General features: G+C 34.3%; 1 long non-coding RNA gene across 7 annotated transcripts in view; it reads right to left on the bottom strand.

The window, feature by feature from the left end:
- The window catches only part of LOC149132688 (uncharacterized), a 962,641-nt gene extending 950,793 nt beyond the window's left edge, over positions 1–11,848 (bottom strand). For all 7 annotated transcript variants that reach the window (XR_016244382.1, XR_016244384.1, XR_016244389.1 and 4 more), the window contains exon 1: positions 10,381–11,848. This is a non-coding gene — a long non-coding RNA (uncharacterized LOC149132688). The remainder of the gene's footprint in view (positions 1–10,380) is intronic.
- Between the last annotated feature and the right edge of the window lie 8,690 nt (positions 11,849–20,538).

Raw genomic sequence — 20,538 nt, 5'->3', positions numbered from 1 at the left:
AAATATTTTATTTCCTTAGGAGAAAATCTTGTTATAAATTAGTAGCCTATATTAACACTAGGATAAACAATTTTTCAAATTTCTAATTAAAAACATACAAAATCTAAATTATAAAATTACACACACACATTCATAAAAAATTATAATTCACTCTGTTGATACTCAAAATTTCTCACTGCATGCAATTCTTCAGGTGATATGTTTTTGTTGCCTTAAAACTGAAAAGTAATGAAGTCAGTTATCTGCTTCAAACAAACAATCTCCACTACATGTATTGAATATGCTTTCTCTAATTTCTCTATCATGATCATTATCATTTTAAAGCCCTCTTTTCTATGTAATGAGTCAGATATAATTTATTGAAGTAAATTTTTCAGTGACCATACATTCTTGTTGTCACCATCCCTCACCTGCTTCCAAGAAAGGTAACATATCCTCTAATTCAGTGAACAAAAAGAGCACAGTGATAGGACATGTTTTCATGGAAGGTTGTAAACAAATGATGCTGCTTTTATGACAGTGATATTGTTTACAATTATCACAATGTAAAGACAAAGAGACATAGAACATACATACACACATATACATAAAATACACATACACACACACATATATATATTGTGCTTATAAAATCAATTTTTGAATGTTAGTTCAGTTGCCCCAATTTACATTTTAGGCTCCCTTATGTTTGTTTCTGCTTTAGTGGAGTATGTTATGAACTTCATCAAATAGTTACCATCAAGTGAGCAATTCTCATGAATTTTGCACACTTGCATGATTGGTGTAGGCCAGTTCTTTGCCTATCTGTTTTCCATTCAGCCTGGGCAGCATTCAAACCTCTATATATAAAAACTGAAATTCTTATTAGCAGAATACCTAACATTAATACACTTTGTATTTAATATCTTACTACACTTATACCTCACTAGGGTATATATCTAATGCAACTAGATTCAACCTACAAGTCCATTGCTATATTTGTTGCTTCAAAATTACTCACAACCCAAATCAATATGGTTCAGTTAGATTTAACATATCTAATAAAGAAAAGTATGGAAAATAATGTTATGAAGAAAAGATAATATTGGTTCAAGGATTAATAACTCTTTAACAATTTCAGCAATTATGAGAGATAATGCTGAACATATTTCAGACTTATGAGACATCTTTAGTGAAGCATATACTTCATAATTGTTGAAGTAGTATTGAGAGAACACTAAGTAGAGGAACAATATTGTATGAAAGTAGGCATAGAAAATTGACATATTTATAAAAACAATCTGCTGAAGTCAATTTTTAGGGATCTCATTTAAGATACATATTGATTTAAGTATGTATATTGTGTTCAATGTATAACCTTCTCAAAATAAACAACAGGCTTCAAAGTCAGAAATCATAATGGTTGGTAATCAAGCTTTCGGAAGTATTGTTTAATAATGTTTGCCTCTCCTTGATATGGGTATAGCATTGGTTAATTAAAGTCCTTACTTCTTTACGTTTTATAAGATTTCTCATGTGCACCCTAGATACATTGCATTCACTATATAATTAAAATTTGATTACCAATTTTAGGAATTATCAAACTGATATGAATGAAGTCTGAGATTAATTTAGGGAAAGTGTATTTCCTGTAGCACTGTGTGACTATATCCATTTATGTGTGTATGTATGTATGTATGTATGCATGCATGCATGTATGTATTTTATTCATCTACTTTTAGTGTTGAATATTTTGCAGCCTTTATTTGTACATCACTAAAACTAATTTACTACTGAGTGTAATTGAGAGAGAGGTGGGGTGGTGTGGGATAAAATATGAAGAAACTAGTGATGGTCTGAATCAGCAAAATTTGATTTTATTGGTAAAGAATAAAGCTTTCTTTCTTAATACCTACACCACCAGTATCAGACTTACCAATATTTTAAAACAAGTCCTTCTTTGAGCAGAAAGTTTTTCTTTCCCTTAGTCCATGACAGTGTAGATATAGGAAGGAATTGCTTCTTAAAACAGTAAAGAATTAGTATTTATATATTCAAAGGAAAGAAGTGTTTGGAAGAGTATTTAGAAAAGAGTGACATTGAAGAAGAAATAAGTGTCTGTATATTGTGTTTTTTGTCAATTTAGTTGTAAAATAAACAGATTAATCAACGGAATACAGTGTCTACAAGTTGATGAGTACCTCATAGTCTCCTCCATTTTCTTATTGCTATATATAAATTTAGGGTAAAATAACCCCCTTTTACCCGCACCCGCTTATTGCACTTGGTATAACACTAGTGTAACAATAATTGGATGCCCTCCCAGCAGTATATTGGATAGATACTATCCCTTAGAGGGTTGGATCCTCTACCCCTAACTCTCTTGGATTATATATATATATATATATATATATATATAAGTTCAAAAAAGGAAAAAGACAAGAAAACAACAACAAAATTCTAATGGATCTACCAGTATGCATGTATTGATATGTTCCACATCTGTTATCATTACATTTGGATACTGTAAATGTTTTATCCTGTTTGTTCATGTTGAATTTTGCCTTTGTTAATAGTTTCTTTAGGTTATGTGGTTGTCTTTTGCTTAAGACAAGTGTTTGATTAGTTATTATGTTTATTAATTTTTAACTTTATTTTATAATCAGCAAATTTGTTTTGATGCTAAAAATGTTTTGGTGATGTGGATTGTGAATTACTAGAAATGGTATTGTGTTCTTTTGATGGGTTTGTCTTTTTTGTGTTGCCCTAAGTTGTTCTGTAGGTATTTCTTTTGCTTGTATGCTATTTTCTATAAGTAGGACAGGATAATTTTGCTTGAGCAGAAATCCTTTGAGTTCTATAAGTCATGTGTTTCTGGTATCTGGATCATCGACTATAGTACAAATTTTCCTGGCTAGACAGTACAGGATGTTGATTTATGTGTGTGTTGGGTGGCATGATTTGAAATTTAGGTACTGGTGTGTATTTGTGCTTTTGTAATAAATATCAGTTGTGATTTTGGTGGTGTTTTTAATTACCATTATGTCAAGAAATGGTAATTGTGTGTTGCTCATTTTTCTTGTGAATTTGAGACTAGGGTGTACATTGTTGAGGAGGGTGCTGAATTCTTCCAGATTTTCTAGGGATTTGGTCCAAATTAGGAAGCAATCATTGAGGTGGCTTTTCCATGTCTCCTCTATATAGATGAAACATACATATACATATGGTTTATGGTTATACTGCCCAGCACTATACATGTGGTCTAAAATATTGGTATCTTTTTCTCACAGCATAACAAACTTTGAAAAATTTAGTAAATAATGCATGTATGAATGTTTGAACAAAACATTGATCATGGTGAATAGATAACCAAATGGATTAAACAAAGGGTCAGTAAACTAAGTAAAGTACAGTTTCTCCACTCCTGCCTAATTTTATCAATCAATAAGTGATGTTGATTACAAATATCTTTTGCTTTCCTTATTAAAATTAAAGCAAATTTCATCTGGATGCGACCTTAAATGAATCTATGTTCCATGTGAATACAGACAACAAAAGTTATATTGTTTCACTCAGTAAAAATCTACATTCCCCCAGGAGTAAAACTTTAAATTGACTGTTCATGTAAACTATATCACAGCAGGACTGGGAAGGTAAAAACATTTACTACTTAGAGAAAGATGAGAGTGACAAGAATCTTTACTTGTCTGTTAATAAAAGCAGGTAAACTGACTGGTGTTACATATATGAAAGAGGGCTGCAAAGTTCCTGGATTAAGGGTATCACTAAAGGCCTGGTTAGAGACCCAACCTTTCAAGTTCTTTTACAGATCTTAGAAAAACTGAAGGACTGCTGCAATAAGTGTGTGAATCTAAGAGAAGAATATGCTGAATAAAATCATAATTAACTGATCCTCCAGAATTTTCTTTTACCCCAAACCAGGAACTTTTCAGCAGCCCTTGGTACACTGAGACCACATTCATTCCCATTAACCCTAGTTGAAAATATTTTAATCTTTCATATCATATCATAAACATGGCACATGCTGAATTTCAATGTCATTAAATGTGTTGAAATTCCCTCATTGAAACAGATGACATTTTTAGTTCATCACCAGTTAAAGACTTGTACTCAGGCAGTAATTTTCTATATATAAAGCAATACTTAGGAAAAATATTTTTAACTCAGTACCTGAAAGTTTGAGTGTCTGTTCATTCTATGACAATAACATTCTTAAAAGCAGCACATACTCAAATCAGTTATTTGTCCACTTGCATTTTAAGATGTCTTATTACACTCATATATATTATATATATTAGTCATAATGCCATGATAAAAAAGCTGAGAAATTGACAGAAATGTTGCATTTTGAAAGGACATTGGGTGAAGGAATATTTTGTAACTGACAGAAACAACAAAGCATTGAGCATAACATTTAGTGGGACTAGTATGTATCATAAGCATCACCAAACAAAGTATTCATATCATTGTTCTCAAACAAGAAAACTACACTATGAAAAATATGAAGGCTTGAAATTCTTTTATCACAAAAATAGTTCTTCATTAGTATATATGTTAATAATGATGTTGCAACTAAAGCTGGTTTGAGACAAGCTTATTTGTTAACTAAGAAAGAAAACAGTGGCTAGGAGGGTCAAAGACACAGGAGACAACATCCTATGCCAATTAAACAATTAAGCACTAGATTTCCAGTGGCTTTCTCAAGCTCTTTATGAATCAACAGATGTGTCTGACAATTCAGTTGCTATTGTTCATTCAGGAAATTAATGTTAACATTGGAGTGATGGAAGAACTAACTTCAGTGAGCAGCACCGTATGAAAGAACTACTTGTGAAGACACTTTCAAAGAGACAGAGAAAGCACTGACTATGTTCAACCGGTTTTGGAAATGTCTAAAGTATATTACAACAGATGGTGGGGGGAGTAAGTTTTGTTAGACAAGCATACAAAGTTAGTTATTGCTTGGCCCCCAAGTCCAATGATCAAATATATCCCAACTGAAACTGTTCTTAAGTGCAGGGATCTAGAATTCTTATCCAACATGTCCTTTATTTTTTTTCTTTAAAGACAGTAAAGATGTAATTTAAGAGATATTTGGCTGATATTTCAAGCAGGTCAGACAGACATGTTGATACTTTCTTGTTGGTTTATAGAAGGTTTGTAACAGAATGGGATGTACAAAACCTATAGCATTTCATGATATTTATCAACAGACAGTTCATGTAAAACATTCAGATCATGTGATAGAACAAGCCATATCAACAGTGAAGATTTTTTCATCGTATGCACTCAGTTATCACTATTTTTGAACATTTTTGGAAAAAATAGAAGCAGATTGTAGCTATTTGCGATAACACTGCTGCAAAATGGTTTAGTAGCAGAAAAGTTATCTCATATCTTTTTGAATTTTAAATGGAGACTGGCATTTTTTGAATGAGAATAATCTCATTCAGCTGCTACTTGCCAAAGATGAATGATTGTGGAAACTAGCATTCTTAGCTGCTTTAATGAAGCAGCTTAATGAGTTCAATTTCAGATCACAAGCTGATTTCTGCGCTTACATGTAACATATACTCTACAGTGAATACGTTGCAACATAAATTAACCTTTTGTTTCTTTCAGTTGATGATAGGTAACTTCAACCACTCTCCCTCTTTGGAAAAGGACAATGAAGAAGCAAATTCTCTATTTCCTTTCAAATTTATTCAAGACATTTTCACCAATCTCAAGCTACAGTTTCAACCATATTTTTCAGATTCTGATGAAATGTGAAAGCATTGGTAATCTTATAATATTCATTTCATTGCACTATCAAAGACAGATCTTTGACTTTAATTTACAAACTGCAGTCAAATGACATATTAAATGACCAATACAAAAGGGACATGTTAATTATCCTTTATAAATGCTTTCCAGACAAAGGATATACTTTTTTTAAATCCTTTTCTCAGAATCGGGTTTCAGCATTTGATAGTATTTATTTATGTGAAAAGATATTTTCAAAGATGAAGTATGTTAAATCTATTTCTAAGTCTGTATTAACTGATTGCCACTTGTTGCAAGTTTTGGTTACAGGAACCAAAACTTTTAACCCACAATTCTAAGAATATTTTGACTGCCACCACTCAAAAATATTTATAGCTCTCTTTGGAAGAGTACATACTCCAATAATAAATTCAAAGGCAAGCAATTTTGAGGAGATTCAATTAGTCAATTATACTGGCCTTAATACTTGACTACTATTATAATTCATCAACCCTGGAGGGATGAAAAGTTGATGTCAGCAGGAACTAAACTTAGAAATTAGCCATAACCAAATACTTCAAAACATTCATTTGACACTAACAGTATAATATACTCCTTTAATAACACGTATTAAAGTAATTCAAAAGACAAGCTGTTACTATGATGCTGTGCAATCACGGTTCCATTTTTCACTTACATTGTTCTTTAAGACAAAGACATTTCCAATCTGGCCCCAAAAAAGTTTGTCAAGCAAAACTTTTGTAAAAAAATTGGTCTAATCAGCCACATTTTAACACTGTATGAAATGTATCTAGAATGCATTTAAAATATGACTGACATCTTGCCCTTCCAAGGAGTTAGTCAACATCAGTTGTTTAGCTAACAAGTCAGACCTGGTCAAGCAAACCTGTGATCAGAGTGTGTTTCAGCTGTGACTATTCTGTCTTGCTTGTGACCCAGAGACTACATTGTGCAATGAAATATATCTAGAGAGCAAGTAAACTAGACAGAGATTTTCCCTCTCCAAATTAATGTTATGAACCAATGTAAAATGTTGTTTAGCTGCAAATTAGTCCTGGACAAGCAAAAGTATTTCAGTTATGACTTCCTTATTTACTATAGACTGCATGGTGTAATATATTTTTCATTGAAGACAATATTTCTAGCCAGTTAAGAGACTACAGAGAGAATCCATCATTAACTTACCTTGTGGCCAATTGTAGCTTGGTTGGTAGATTTGGCAATCTATGTTATGCACTTCTGTAACAATGCATAACTATTACAGTGGTTGTTGAGCCCTTTTTTAATCTCTAATTGATCAGACAAATGATGAAAAGCATTCTTATGTATTCTTCAATGGGTTTAAATGTGAGGGCTGCAAACAGAGGCCTTCAGTGCAACTTGTTTCTTTTTAGCCTTGCTTCAAGACAAGATACCCACCCACTGATAATTCCAAGCATTTTTTTAGACCTTTTCTCTGTTGGAGAGCTGCATTGATAGCTGGGTAACTAACACTGGAGTTACACACCTGCTTCCAGTTTCTTTTCAATACAGTTGTGAACATCCTGCTTTTTTTATTTCACTAAGTTCACTGCATCTAGAACTACGCTATTAACAGGTGTGATGTGAGTTTCATTCGACTGTTATTTCTAGGTGGTCAAGGGACAGTATTGAAGCTCTCTTTGTTCAGCTTATCTAATATTGTCTTGATTAAAGAGGCCTATGACTAAAAGCGTCCCTGCCGTGATCATCCTGCCTTTATCTCAAAGCATAGTGTAGAACTAAAATTACATTATCCCAATCTGCTTTTTGTTGCTTTTTTTCTTTTTCTTTTTAGACATTTGATACTTATTTTTAGCAGGCAAGCCGGCCGATTGCATTGGTTTTTCGTTAGTACAAATATATGTTCGAAGATGTTTTTGAATCTCAATGACACATTGATTTTATTTATGGTTGCGCATCCTCCGATTAATAGAAAGACAAGAATAATAGTATTGTGTGAAGCTAATCTCTTTTCCTAAGTGACATAAGTGAAGTTAGATGGAAATACTAATGGCCTGGGATCGAATAGGTCGCGAACTCGACTGGTGAAGAGCAAACTTCTATTCAGTGATTAATAAAGTCTATGAAAGATCATTGAGATGATATATCAGCAGACATCCGATACATTATTGAATGCTAATAATATACGAAAGCCTGTATAGATCATTTTAATCAGTATTATTGTAGACTTACAATTTCGCGACCTAAAAATCACTTCATTTAAGAATCCATATATATATATATATTTCAGAAAGAATCGTTTGTACATTTTCATGTGAGATATTTATAACAACAGTATATCTCTGATAGCCAAGCCACAAACCGTAAACCGATGCAATCATTTTTATACATATAAAACCCTATTTCTAAAAATATTCGCTTTGAAACAAGTATCAGAACAGAACAAGAGAAATGCATAATGTGTTATCGATAAACAGTGAAGCACAAGCAAATGAAATTACCAGTATAAATCAAATCAAATATAATAACTCTTACAAAATTAACTGATAAAAATATCAAGTTATCTATCATAAGGAAACAGTGAAAATAAAATAAAATAAAATTCCAGCAACATTAAAACTGGAGCTGGCGTCACAGACGACATTTATTTAGCTTGCTCAACTTGAATCGGTTCGAAGAGATAAGTTTGAAAAGAAAATATTGAACAAGCCAATAAATATTTAAAGCCTAGTGACAGATTAGCCAAAGCTAATAACTGAATTTCTTGACTAGAATAAATATTTGGTTATGAAAAGATAAACATCTTTCTTCACAAATAACAATTTTTAAGACGCCATTGTGAAAAGACTCGACTACGTGTAAGATATGCAACATTAGTTATTACTGGAAAGAAATTCTTGTGATTTACGTAAGTGATTTAGCATATATTTTCATTAATGTGATTTATTCAAACATTTTTTTTCTTCAAATGCTATTAAAAATAATGAAAAACAGCATCTTTGTATAATAGAAAATGCTTCTTTCTTTATGCAAACAGATAGCAGACGACATTTGAAATCACGTATATGTCTGAGTACATGTATACAAATACGCGTGTGTATTATTCACATCTGTATGTAATTGTGATGGGGTGTATATGTCTATATAACTTAACACAAGAAGCTCACGAAGCACATGATTCATCTAAACGAGCCATGAATTCATTCTCCAACTAAATTAAAAATTATTTGAAGATGTATTCAATGTCAGTGTGAGATAAACAGAGGCAAATAATGAACCTTAGATGTAGAGAATATGTATATATTTATCTTACAGCAAACCTTCACGGATATATAGATGCTCCTGTGAAAACTAGCTCCTTCAACAAGTGTTGAGACGAACACGTTTCGTGAATGCTTGCTTGAAATAACAGTTACGCAACGGGGAGAAGGAAGATAAAGAGACTAAACGATCGCAGGGAAGGAACCAGGCGTGTATATATATATATATATATATATATATATATATAAATATATATATATAAATATATAAAGCAAATGAATAATAACAGACGATGGAGAAATGCCAGTTCATTACAGCTGATTCTTGCGCATTTTAAATAGAAGAATGTGTACATTACAACATTGCAAAAACCGTAATCATCAGATGAAACATAATTTTAAAACATTAGTAGAATATCCTAAGAACACAGTATGAACATGCCCAAAGCCAGCTGAGGTTGACCATGAAAAAACCATGGGCAGATTTGGCTGGCTTCGGGCATGTTCCCACTGTGTTCTTGGGATATTCTCCTATTGTTTTGAAATTATATGTTTCATCTGATGATTACGGTTTTTGCAATGTTGTAATGTACTCATTCTTCTATTTAAAATGCGTACGAAACAGCTGTAATGAACTGACATTTCTCCATCGTCTTTTATTATTCATTTGCTATATATATATATATATATATATATATATATATATATATTAGTTTTTACCTGTAATTTTGGATTTTATCCCTAATATTATTATATATATATATATGTGTGTGTGCGTGTGTGCATAACTACTTCTATCTGTGTGTGTGTGTGTGATTTCCTGGGTATTTTAACGTGAAAGTATTTACTTTCTCAAAAGTAGACGTTTCCCCATTCAATACTCAATCTGTTTTCATGTGCAAAATGCTTCTATTCGCAATGACAATTTCTTGTCACAACTGTATCCACTTGTAAGATATGGAGTCTTCAGTGAGCTTAGAATCCTAAGCTCAAACCAAATCAAAATTTCGTTATAAAATAACTAGATGTGTTACGTACATTCGATACACTTGGGTAGCCATGATTTGTTCCCATACACTATGAACGTAATCACTAAGTATTTATTAGGACAAGAACGTCAGGTTGGATGCCATATAATATCTAGCTGGCACTGTAATAACCACGATTTCACTTTCGTTCTTTAGTTGCTTTTTGTAGAAGAAAAACAAAAACTTAGTTTTTGTTTCAGAACACACATTTTGACAATGTAGCATACTTTCACTTTCCTGTAGCTCCAGAACGAAATATCCAATATGTAATTCTTTGACATAAAACGGGTAGCATTAGTAATTAAAATACAAACAAATATGTAGGATGAAAAACAAATATTTACCTCTTCAAGCTGCTGTTCGTCGTCAAAGAAAGGTAAATATATCCACAACTTTACGGATAGGTAAAAGTTCATGTCCATCTGAACTTATAACCTAGTTTTTATTTCTAGAGAACGGAATTAAAGTCACATGATCCCACCTTCCTCTATAATTGGCTGTAAATGAATTTTTCTTTTAATTGTTATTTTATATCGAAAATTAAATAAACGATATTTTTTTCTATAATAAGAATCTATCGCTTATAATAAATTATACTTTAGTGCTTTTATTAATTCAGACAAGAGATGAAAAGTGAATTTTTGAATAGATTTTTCCCCCTTTCACTAAAAATATTACTGATGCATTTAAAAACACTCCGTCTACATATTGGAATCAAATTTCCTTTAAAAGCCGACAGCTCATTAATGGAGCCAGCTTTCATAGACAGAGAGAAAACAAACAAATATGTAAAATAATAATAATGTAAATGAGAGAATCCCTAGGTTTAAAATAATAAGGACAAAACTAACGGAATTTTTTTTTTTTTTTGTGTTTATAAATGCAAATTAATATAGAAAAGCTTGTGTGTAATCCAGTCAAAAGAGAAGTGAATATCGATTTTCAAAATGGTAGGAAAATATATAACATAAAATTCTTGTATAGATAGAGAAGACTACAGATTTATAGTTAAAAGATAATAATAAATGTAATGTTCATGCATTTTTCAGGAATATTGCAGCAAAAGTAAAATGACTTCAGAGCAAGGTTGCCAAATAATTTTCATAAAAATAACTGCACAAAATTTTCCAAAATCTAGTAGATTGTAAAAGGAAAATTTCGCAAGTAAACTGTGTGTGTGGGGGGGGGTGTACGAGGAGCACCAGTGGAAATTCCAAGACCCATGTTGTTTTACAGTGTTAACCATAAACATTTCCCCACTCGGGAATATCTTGTCATTTCCTTCATAATCCTTTGATTAATTTCTGGGAAATCTTGTTTATTCTCTTCGTTCATGCTTTCCCATATGCCATACATTTTCTAACTCCATTTCTAGCATTAATTTCATTCCTTTCCTCGTCAGTTAATGGTTCTTATCATTCCTTATTATCCCATCTTTATTTCTAATTTATATTATTTCTTTTTGTTCTTTTCCTAACCTTTCCCTGCATCTTCTACCTTTTTCGGTTCAGTTCTTGCGATTGAGGTCTGAAGATCATTGTTCACTGTAATACTCCAAACTCCGCTTCGGTAATAAATTACTAGTATCACTGAACACCCATACTGATGTGGCGATTTCTCGAGCCGTCTCTCTGTTGACCTGGTGTTCGCGGGTGAGGACGAGCAAACTAGCTCGAAACTGAATTGGTCTTACGATTTTGTCGTCTGCTGGAGGATGGTAGGGGTTCGCTCCCCTGATGGCAATATATATGTACGGGATGCAAAGTGCACTTATGACCAGCTGGCGAGTAGTAACATTGAACAGCCATATTGATGTGGCGATTAACTTTACTTGCTATATATATATATATATATATATATATATATATATATATATATATATATATATATATATATATATATATATATTACTTGATTCAGTCATTGGAAAGCGACCATGCTGGGGTACCACCTTGAAGTGTTTTCGTCGAACGAATCAACCGCAGTATATATATTTTTTCAAGGATGTTACTTATTCTATTGATCACTCTTGCCGAACTGCTATATTATGGGAGCGTAAACGCACCGACACCGTTTGCCAAGCGGCGGGGGGTGGTGAAAGCATAAACACACACACACATATAATATATAGGGGTCATTTTAACATGGGATCTTTCTGATTTGGCGGGCGCCACTTGTTTTCTTAACGAAACACTTTCAAACTTGGGAGACTGGTAGAATGTATCATATAAAACATCTTTTACTCTTAGTGTTATTGAGAAAATGTTATCTTTTTAAAGTTATTTCGTGTTAAAATTGTCGTATTTCGGTAATTTCAACCAATCACTGACGTCTATTGAGGTGAAAACAATTACTACTGTGGAATGTAAACAACACGTTTTAGCGGTGTAATGGGATCTTTTCCCTTGAATAAAATTAGTGCCGTTGTTTGTCAGCAACAACTATCGGCGGTACTGTTATTTATGACATCGTTCGTGCATTGGTACTGGTTTTAGCTTTAGGGTTTTAGGGTTAGGGTTCGGGTTTTAGAGTTAGGGTTAGGGTTTGGCAAAAATACTCATAACCCTAACCCTAACCCTAAAACCCGAACCTGATTTTATTCAAGGGAAAAGATCCCACTACACTGCTAAAATGTGTTGTTTTCATTCCACAGCAGTAATTGTTTTCACCTCAATAGAAGTCAGTGATTGGTTGAAATTACCGAAATACGACAACTTTTATTATGAAATAACTTCACTGGTAGTTCTAATCAATTTAATTTTTTATTAATATAAATTTACAGTTTGGTTAACAAAGAACTTACTAGATCTACAAACCAAACTGTAAAATTATATTATTAAAAAAATTAAATTGATTAGAACTACCAGTGAAGTAATTATTTTCCTTTTTCAAATATATATATACACGATGGGCTTCTTTCAGTCTCTGTCAATCAACTCCACTCACCAGACTTTGATTGGCACGAGGTTATAGTAGAAAAAACTTGGCCATACATATATGGTAAGAAGTTTGCTTCTCAACCACATGGTTACGAGTTCAGTCTCACTACGTGCAGTTCTGAAAGTAGCAGAATCTGCTACTGTTCGCCTATTCAGCAACCATAGTGCTTGTCACAAAGATTTGTAAAGCATTTTGATTGAGAATGTTCTGGGCAATGTTACGCTTTAGCTCTACTTGAAGTTATCTCTCCGTTGCTGTTCAGTTGCTGAAGAGCACTCGAGAAAAAAAATTTAGTTGAAGGATTTTCAAATGTATTTTACTTTGGATACAATCAAACATGTATGCGCTCATCGGTAAATAGCCTGTGTAAAATGAGCTCAGTAGTAGTTTTTTTTTATTATTATTTTTAATAACTTTACCTTTCACCGTTTTCTTTTAAGACACGGAAAGGAGGAATGAAATAAATGTCAATATTAATGTATTGGATAAAAGAAGAGAATTTATGATCGCATAAAAACGCTAGACCGATAATTCAAAACTGGCTCACTGATTAATGTGAGATTTTAAGCTCCTAATACCATAATTTTTCTTTTCTGACAGAATACAGATTGAATGATCTTATAGATATGTATTATCGGCATTTTTTCTTTCTAAGTAGTATTCTTGTTGAGATTTAGATAATGTTTTGTTATTATTTCGGCGAATTACGATTAACAAAATTCAAAATATGGAAGATCGTTTTTGTTTTGTTATCTACAAAAATGTCTTTGCGCTATTTATTCCAGCTCTTTTACATGTTGAAATCTCACTGAAGTCAATTTTGCCTTTCATCCCACTATGTTGGATAAAATAAAGTACCAAGGTCGATGGTATCAAGTAACCCACTTTCCTCTAGATTGCTGGCTTTATGACTAAATTTGAAACAATCATTTTCTATAAAGTGAGGTATTACTACAGTTAGCTTCCACGACTACTTAACTGAGTTTTAGCTTTGAATATCTCAGAAATTACTTGTGAACCGAAGTCCGATATTTTAATTAATGATGACTTTTACTTGTTTCATCTAGTTGCCATGCTAGAGAGCTGCCTTTGTTTGGCAAAATTGTGTATATAGTGAAGAGGTTTGAGCAAAAATCCCAAGTGGTAAATTGCAGTAAAAAAAATTTAAAAAGAAGGAAAATGTATAGAAATTTATGTTGCAACATATATATATATATATATATATATATGTATTGTAGTTTCAGCTCAGAGCTGCGGCCATGCTGGAGCACCGCCGTTTTGCTACACTGTTATTATTGAGAGCCTCCTCTAATATCTGGCACTTGGTGAATAAGTGAGTTTGATGTTGCTACCCTCATTTGCACCTCTTGCCGAGAAGTAGGTTCATTTGGGACTCTCCACAAGAAGAGGTCCAGTTTTGATTTGAAAACACCTACATCTACTTTGTGTCGGTCCCTCAGGCCCTTTGGGAGAATATTAAAAAGCTGTGGGCCCCTTAACCCCAAGCTGTTGCAGTAACTGGTCCTGAAGCGCGATGGCATTGCTGGGATCTTTGGCACTGTGCAGTGTCGACCTGTTCTGTTCTGGCATTGGTGTAGCTTTCAAGGCCAAAATTTGGCACAATTCCTTCAAGGATCTTCTAGATGTATATTATTGCATACCTTTCCCACCTTCTCTCCGGGGAGTAGAGTCTTAGCTGCTTCGGTCTTTCCCAGTATCTGAGCTGTTGCAACGAGACAATTTTCTTTGTGAAGCTTCGCTGGATTGCTTCAAGGTCCGCTGTTAATTTTACACGGTTGGGTGACCATAGCTGGGAGCAATAATCCAGGCGGCTGAGGTCGAATGTCCTCCAGAGGACCATCATGGTTTCCTTTTCTCTGGTCCTAAACGTTCTCAGAATCCAGCCAGCCAGTCGTCAGTGCTTTGCCGCCATCCTAGTAATGTGCACTTGGAAAGAGGTATCATCATTCATGTCGATACCCAGGTCTCTCACTGATTTATCTTCAGTTTTGGACGCTGGTAACGCAAGGCTTGGATTTTTTCAGCATTAGACTGCATATTATTATCCTCTGCCCATTTGTAAATTGAGTCCAACTCCTGCTGCAGATGCGCAAACAGCGCTGGGAGACTTTCGTATTGTCTGCATAGCTAGCAAGGGTGGCTATCCGGGCAGCTGAAGGCGTATCTGAGAGGGCCACTATGAAAAGCAGTGGTTCCAAGACAGTGCCCTGAGGAACACCACTCACTATTTGTGTTTTCTTTGAGGTACCTCCATTGGCCACTACTGCCTGACTTCTATCTTTCAGGAAGTCATGTAACCACTCTCCGAGTTTTCCAGCTATGCCAAGGTCACGCAATTTGTAGCATATCATACCATGATCTACTTTATCAAAAGCTTTTGCAAAGTCAAGGTATATTACGTCCACATTTGAAATTTGTTCAGTAACTGCCTCAACACCCAGTCATAGTGCTGTAAGAGCTGGGTCATGCAGCTCCTACTTGGTCGAAAGCCTTGCTGGTTATGACTCAGCAAATTGTTTTCTTCAAGGAATGCGATTAGTTTCCCTCTGACTGTCTGTTCAATCACTTTGCTGATGTGTGAAGTAAGAAAGATAGGCCTATAGTTTTTGGCATTTGTTCTGCTTCCCCCTTTATAGATTAGGCATATTATTCCCTCCTTCAGTTTGCTTGGCAGCCTGCCATTTGCCAGAAAGCTCTGGAAGAAAATCTGTAGAGGTTTCGCCAAGGAACGCTTACACGATTTGAGGAGGATTGCTAAGAAACCATCAGAACCAGCAGTTGTGTTTGCGTCTACCTCATCTATGGCTAGTAGTATATCTTCTTCGCTAATGTCGATGTAATCTGTCGTAATTATCTCGCTGGTTATAGGTGAGGCGGCAAAGAAATCCACTGGTTCTTTCACTTGTGTGTGTTCTAACGGGGTGGTAAAGCGCTTCCACTGTTTGCAGCTCTTCAAACAGACTTGCTCTGGGGTAATCCGTATAGAGAAGTTGTTTTTAATAGCGGTTTAGTTTCAGATTTAGAATTCTTGTTAGGTATTCAGAGTTGATACTTTTTGTCCGTTTATTTTGGAAAAGGAATATTTTGGGATCTATTTCAAAACGGGGGCATTATAGAACAGAAAAAAAATTTTGTATTCGAATTTATTTCATGTAAAAATTGTCTTATTTCGATAATTTCTACTAATCACTGACGTCTATTCAGTTGAAAACAGTTAGCGCTGTAACGGTGTATATCGTATTAATCCCCTAACCCTAACCCTAACTAGACTGTTAACCCTAGCCCTAACCCTAACTCTAGAATCCGAACTCTAAAATTGTTATACATATAGATACGCACAGCGTAATTTATTATATAAACAATATATGCGTATAAATTACGATTAAACCGGATGAAATATGTCACAGGGAATAACATTTTTATGACCGCCCAGCAGTAACTCTATTCGGCTGAATAGACGTCAGTGATTGGTTGAAATTACAGAAATACGACAACTTTAACATGGAATAACTTGCGATGTACGTTTTTTTGTTAAGAAGACTAAGAGTAAAAGATGTTTTATATGACACATTCTACCAGTGTCTCAAGTTTCAAAGTGTTTCGTTAGTGTTTCGTTAAGAAAATACTGGTGCCCCCGTTTTGAAATAGATCCCACTTTTTTTTCTAAGTACCTAGTAGAGCAACATCCCATTAAATATGAATTATTTCTAACGCAGACACGGCCAGAATTTAGCGGAAAGAGGGTCATTGATTAAATCCACATCAGTACTTCTGCAGTACTCGATTGGTATTTTATTTTATCGAACCTAGTGGGATGAAAGTCAAAGGTGACCTCGGTGGAATTTGAATACAGAATGTTAAAAGCCAGAGAAAGAAAAAGAAAAGTTTATGACATCCTGTGACATTTTATAATACGCAAATGATTCTGTCAACAATGCACCACCTTTCTTCCTGCCAATCAAAATAAGAATGATAAGAAAGCGAAATAAATTCTGATATTTAAAGCAAAATTTTAATTTAAAAAAAAAAATGAAAGTCACTAACTCTAAACCTACACACATTATATATGTTTTCTGATAATGAATGTTATATAATATATTTGTCAAAATGTAAAGTGATGGGGCTTCATTTTGACATTCCGCCTCTCCTATTTTATTATAAAACTGAAATCTGTTATAATGGAAACTAATATCTGAGAGAAACTGTAGCGCTGTTGTAGTTATGCTCAGGTTAGGTCTGATGAAGTAGACCGAAGAAGAAAGGTATTCCAACTGTGACCGTCCTATTTTTTTTTTTTCCAGACAGGGTATAAATAACAACTTTATACCATTTGTGCAGATGGAAAATTCAAAATGTGGATCTATTTCAAAACGGGGGCACCAGTATTTTCTTAACGAAACAAGATCCAAAAAGTGTCCCTATAAGTGCAGTTGATTTGCTAAAAACAGCGACCAAATCATACCCTACCATCTTAGATAAAGAATGAACGGTACCACTTTAGCGTATGGTCTACCTGGTCATTTGCACTTTAGCATGCAGACTAACCCAGCTATAATATTAAACCTAACATAAATAAAGCTATTTCACAGCATAGACAACGGATACTACAGTAAACGGCACATTAAAGTAGCACCGAAAGACCATATTACAAAATGTAACCTTATATTTTCTTAAAAAGACTGGATGGTCATGGCTGAAAAGCCTTTAATTATATACGTCTACTTGATCAAATCAGCAACTTATACGAAGTGTAATCATTACTTATATCGATCAGTACACGGTTACAAAGCTACGAAATTGTAGTTGATGGATAAATCTGATGCATCGCTTCTGTTGTATATTTGATATATTGATTTTATCGACCTCAGAAAAAATAAGTGAAAAGTCGATTCCAGTGAGATTTGAACTCATAGCACAAAATTGTGACATTTATTAAGCACTTCTACTCTTTCGAGTAACTTCCCTGTCTAGGGACTAGCATTTACGTGGTCTTTCGACCAGATATATCTCTCACAACACACCCTACAGCCCCAGCAAAAAAGAAAAAGACGGGAAGCACTTTTGGTAATATAGTCATGAGAATACGAATCTCTCAGAGAACACATCGGAGCAGTCATGTTTGAAATGCTTTTGGTTATAAGTTTGCACAGTAAAAACTGAACTGTAGCTAAACAACTATTTCTCAACCAAATCTTCCTCAGAATCATACCCAACCGATTTAAACAGACACATAAATAATGTAATCACATAAGCACGAAAATTATGAAAATTATCATTGGTCTGTTCTAGCGAGGTTGGCTTAGAGTTAAACAGAAACAATAAAATTAACAAGAGATTAAAAGTATCGGAAAATAGAACCATAGTCGTCACTCACAAGCGAGTATAGCTTGGTAGTGTCTTATGTTCTCTTCATAGAACACTTGTAATGTATGTATTACCAGTTTTTTTTGGTATGGCCGATTTTTGCTCTTCTTGTTTATGTCTCCTAACAGACATGTATATTCTAACAAGTCGCTTCTTAAATTTCGCACCTTTCTTATTCAATAAACACTGAGTTAAACTTGCAAAGTTGTTTATTTTCTCCTTTCGATTTTTAATGTTATTTTAGCGGGTTGCCAGACTATCAGTTTGGTCTTCCTAAAGCAACTTAGCATATTGGACTCAAGATGACTTTCCATTTTTCTTATGTTTTTTTTTATTGTGACATATTTGAGATAACTGTGCGTCCCATAAGCCATCGAATACAGTAATAGTTCTGTTATACAAGCTCATCAATAAATACGAAATGCAGTTCAAAACAATAAACTCCAAATTGAATCCCAATATAAAGCTGCCACTTCCCTACAATTTTACTTGAATTGCCATGATGGGCACACGCATCCCAAACTTTATGCACAAATTTCACCCAATTTACAGAGTATGATACAATCACTTTGACACGATTCTTCTTCCACTCTATTCACCACTGCACTGGGACAAATAAGTAATATTAAAATTAAAGGGAAGTAACTCACTACGTTACATACGCTATTCTAAGACGTAGGACAAAATTATTTTACACATAAACAATCACAGGGGTAGATTACTTTCATGTTCTTACGGTATTATTCTGTCCAGTCTTAGAACTTATTGTTTTCTGTATTTTATCGTTTTCTGAATTATACCACCACTACTTGTTGTTTTGCCAGCTTCTGGAGATAGCTTATTTGGGGTCGGGTGCTCAACAAGGTCAGGTTCAGTTGGTTCTTCACAGTTTGATTCATGAGACAGATGCTGCTGTTCTTTGAATTGATTATCAGCCTCTTTCGATGGACAAAAGTGTCGTCGATTTCTCCTGTATTTCTTTCCAGCTGTCTGGATCACGTACTGTCTCGGCTTATTTCTTTTGTCTTTGACAGTTGCTGATAACCACGTTTTGTCGTTTGATAGTGACAAAAAGGTCTGCCAGTAGAGAGGGAGAAAGTAAGGAATGCACGGTACTGACTAGAAAGGATAAAGGTGGCTCTGCTCTGATTGGCTGTATGCAAATGAGTTTATTACTAGGGTCCGGAACTCACATTGAAAAAAAAATTGGGGGCTCAGGGCAGTCCGCCCCCAACTGCCCTTCCCCAAGCTACGGTAGTGAATGTAGGTCACTGTTTTATTCAGATAGGTACTGAATACTTCATTACCACATCTTTGCTAATGAAATGATGTATATATACACACACATATATATATATATATACATATATATATATATATATATATATATATATATATATATATAGCTTAGACGGCTTAGATAGTCAGGTCATCTCTCATGTATGAGTGATATCAGAATTCTGAAGCAGCTTCCCTTTCAACACTTCCCAACAAGAAGATCAGTTGGAAGTGATGCAACATTCCCATTGCACACTGGGATAACAAAGCATCAGAACACAGAACCTGGCACCAGTCATGCTTCTCCTCAGTTCCAACATTGGGACCAGCTTCTTGTAAGCATGAAGGCATGCTGGCAAAACTCTGCGTCTCTAAATGAAAACCTACCTGCCATTGTGGTTTTGTAGCATGCAGCAAAGCAGGCCTTGCTGTCCTCTCAAGAAAACACTTAGTAAAAGATGCGCAAGCACTCGAGTAAAATGAGTCCTCAACTTGTTCCATTTACCAAAAGGTTTGTAAGGCTCCAGCAGGCCTCAAGCAACACATGCATGTCCATAGAACATGATCACTATTTTATATTATTATTGAACCTGATGAGAAAATCTATCATATATATATGTATATAATATATATCCCTGGGCCAACCAATGCTTTGAGTGAATTTAGTAGATGGAAACTGCGTAGAAGCCAGCCCTATGTATATATACATACATACATATATATAGGAATTTATCTGTAAAAATATGTGACACTTATTCGGTAGCCATGATAAAACTCCAAGTTTCGGATGCCGGGGCGGAAACCCATGCTGCCATCTCTTCAGTTATCTGGCCATTGAAAATACCTATCCTCTATTTACATAATATCGAGGTCTCTTTCTTTCTTTTGTTGTCTTTTCT

This window comes from Octopus bimaculoides, chromosome 14 (assembly GCF_046866305.1).
Source record: "Octopus bimaculoides isolate indiv1 chromosome 14, ASM4686630v1, whole genome shotgun sequence".
NCBI lineage: Eukaryota > Metazoa > Mollusca > Cephalopoda > Octopoda > Octopodidae > Octopus > Octopus bimaculoides.
This window is presented reverse-complemented; position numbering and strand designations above follow the sequence as displayed.